Source organism: Camellia sinensis, chromosome 6 (assembly GCF_055761805.1).
Source record: "Camellia sinensis isolate YWXY chromosome 6, ASM5576180v1, whole genome shotgun sequence".
Classification (NCBI taxonomy): domain Eukaryota; kingdom Viridiplantae; phylum Streptophyta; class Magnoliopsida; order Ericales; family Theaceae; genus Camellia; species Camellia sinensis.
In genome coordinates this window covers 33,075,409-33,078,988 of record NC_138966.1, presented here as the reverse complement: position 1 = coordinate 33,078,988, position 3,580 = coordinate 33,075,409, and positions in this window count along the sequence as shown.

The following is a 3,580-nucleotide window of genomic DNA, read 5'->3' as shown; positions in this document are numbered from 1 at the left end:
ACCATATATATGATTTTATATGTAAATATATAAGTATATATTATTATATTTAAAATATATAAAATGAAATGAATGTTACGATTTGAAAATAAGACTTATTAATGGATTGCATTACCCTGACTAATTGTTAGAGATAGATAGAATATGACAAAACCAAATTGAATGGGTGGTGGGAGATTTCTAAGGAATTTGCCTGGAAATAAGTCATAATTATCTTATAAGTCTAGCCTTATATTCCAGTATATTAGATATATAATTAGTTTTTCTTTTATCTTTTTTTTATTATATATATTTTAGACAAATTAATTATGTGTTTGATTGTTATAAGATGGTGTAAATCATAAAGCATTATAAATTAACGCAGCGGATAAAAATAATTCGGATCATACCTTAATTACACAACCTCGTGGGTAAATCACGTGCTTCCAAAATCTGATCAGTCAACGAACCCAGCAGTGGAGTGATACTACAAAATGAGTATCACCCACACAAGTCACAATGCAAAAATGGCTTGATTGTTGTTTTCTGGGAGAGAGTCAGAGAGAGAGAGTCTCGAAAAAAAGGTTATAGGTAAAAACCACATAACGTATATCTAATATACGTATATCTTTAGATTAACCATATAATCTGATATATAACCAATATCTATCTATCCATCTATCCACATCTATTGATATGATAGATATAGATATCCTGAATGGTTATCCAAATAAGTTTTGAATTCAAATTCAAACTTACATGGATAAGGTTCAAAAGGTTCAGGTTCAAAAGGTTCTAAGGGTCATGCCACATGGGCGCCCAATTTCTAACATCTGCCACTCGGACATGAGTTGGCATGACACTGCCACATCTCTATCTCAATCTCTCCAAAAAATAAACAATCTCATACTAGCCACTGCACCGTGCGACTGCTAAGAACACTTGCATGTGGGAGCCCTATACTAGAAACTCAAAATGAGCCAGCATAGAGACATCAACCCAAAAAGAACAGAAATAGTGTCTCATATACCCCAGACCCATCTAATTACACCGGTCCAAAAAACATCTCTAATCCCTCAAAAAGAGCATGTTTGATCCTCTCAATTCTTGCAATATATTCACACTCAATTCGCTCTCATACAGAGCGATGTGAGTTGCCGGCAGTGAATATACAACAGTGGTGTAATACTAGATGATCTTCCCTTTGCCCTCATGCCATTTAGTTTAGGATTGACCGCTTTCCCAGTGATGTCCCTTAAGGCCAAATCATACATGACTGCAGGCAACATACCAAAGTAGCAGAACATCAACCCCTTGCCTTATGACATAGTCAAAAGTCACAAAATGGTACATAAATGAAAGTCATATCAATAATGACACGTAAGACTCACACGGTGAGGAAACAGGGATCCATTCTCTCACCTCATTACTTAGTCGCCAAGCACATATAGTATGAATACATGTTACGGTGGAGTAACTCTTCCAAAAAAGTGACGTCATCCTCGATACACCGTACAGATATCAGTCTAGTCGCTTTCTAGCGCCTAACTCGAATTCTCTATTTGCTCACCTTCTAGGCGCCAAATGAGATCTCGCATCTGGCTAATCATAACAGGCACAACATGGAAAATGGGTACTAATATCCATGTTTGATCCTTAACATGACCTCATCTTGGTTGTAACCAAGGCGACATATATAGTGGATTATTTAAGCCTCTCTTGGCACCAAATAAAAATAAACCACTAGTCTCATCCTTGCTCGCTCCCAAGCGCCAAGGGCGATTGCTCGTGTGAGTGAGCTAATCTTGCCTGCTGACATCATCATCTACTAATCATTATGACACTAACCATAATAGTGTCAACATCCCATCATCTCATAACAAATAAGTGATCGATTAAGAAAAATTTGACCACAGCTTGCGCAATTCTAGATTCCAAGCATAACCCTTATTAGCACCTCTTGCGATAAGCATATACAATAGAATCCACCATTTGCTCCTCATATGAAGTGGTTCAAGATCACTACCTCTTGCGCAATTACCTCTCTAAAGATATTTTGGTGACCAATTTGTGTTCATTCTAGATGCGCCCAACTAGCGCATTGAATCTTACAAGAAGCAAATTAATATACTATTAGTAAAGCATTTTATCCACAATCTAATGAGCATGGTCAATGTCTAAATAACTCAATTGACCATTTACCGAAGATAACACTTATCATGCCAAATACGCCTACATAGCGTACTTCAGGCTCCCACAACAAAAAAGATCAAGGAATATAGGTCATCTGTTTCTCCCAACAACAATCCGAGGATTCACTCAATAGCCAAGGCTCTGGCTTTTACCGATAGGTAAGTCAATGGATTTGCAATTTTGCATCTAGAATCATTTTAGGATATTCTCTATGTAAGTCATCGAAGACAAACCGAGAATTTTTCTAAAACAATCCCTAAGGATCGTATATCCGAGCATATAAATTACATCACCCATGTCCATCATATCTAAAATAGAGGACTGCCCACCCTAGGTGGCGACAACCTTATAAATTCCTGGCTCATAATGACTAAGTAAGGAAAAACTTCTTTTGGACCACTGATCATGCCTCAGTGGTCTTCATCGATCATCGTTGGCCTATCATGGCTTGACGAAATCTAAGAACCACTATTTGGATAACTGTTTTAGGCTGTAAAAGATTTATTGGAACTAGCAACCATTTTGCGCTCCTAACTTTTCACCATAAAAGCAGAAGGTAAATCCCTACGGATCTACTTATCCAATTCTCTAACGAGAAAGTTGGGTCACAATGTCCACAAATCAATGTTCCGAACTTATGTCAATCATAGCCTAAGTCAAAATAACCTCACTCCCCAGGAGGAAGTCTTCTCATGGTCTACACTTTCCTCAATGGTGCGACTTTTCGGTATCTAGCGAGTCTTATGCCTCAACAATGACTATCCAAATTACGCATAACTTTAGAACAGTTTCGCGTCATAATGGAAAGTCAACCAAATTATAGAAATGGTTAATCCTCAAAGACTTTGTCTTAAACTGCGCAACATTGATCCACTTTCTAAAAATAGGGGACTAGAGCCTTAGGTATTATCCTAGGCTCTTTATCATCTTGCGGAGCAATCATGAATGTTTCCCTCTCAATCACCCAGTGATGACGTGGAAAATTTTCACATTCGCTACCACGCAACTAAGAATGTAGAGTATTCTTCTCTAATGGAGTAATCCATTAGTAGGCACATCGCTCCCACTGTCCCTAGGATATTGGAAATTTATTTCCATCCTCAACTAGGCTACATAGAGCGCTATGCTTAGAATTCTCTATCTTATAGAGTTCCAAAAACTCTATTCACATCACCTTTACTAATAAAACTTTATGTGACTTAGTTACACTACCACAAAGCTGCTTACCTATATGCACATGACCCGGAGGGTTTACATGACCGTATACAATAATGCGCCACATAACCTTATGTGTATACAAGACAGCATACAATAATGTGCTATAGAACCCTAAGTCTTAACTTCGCAACCTTATGAGAAGTAAAATAAGGATAAGCTGTTTTGATGGTTACAGTTCGCCCACAGATGG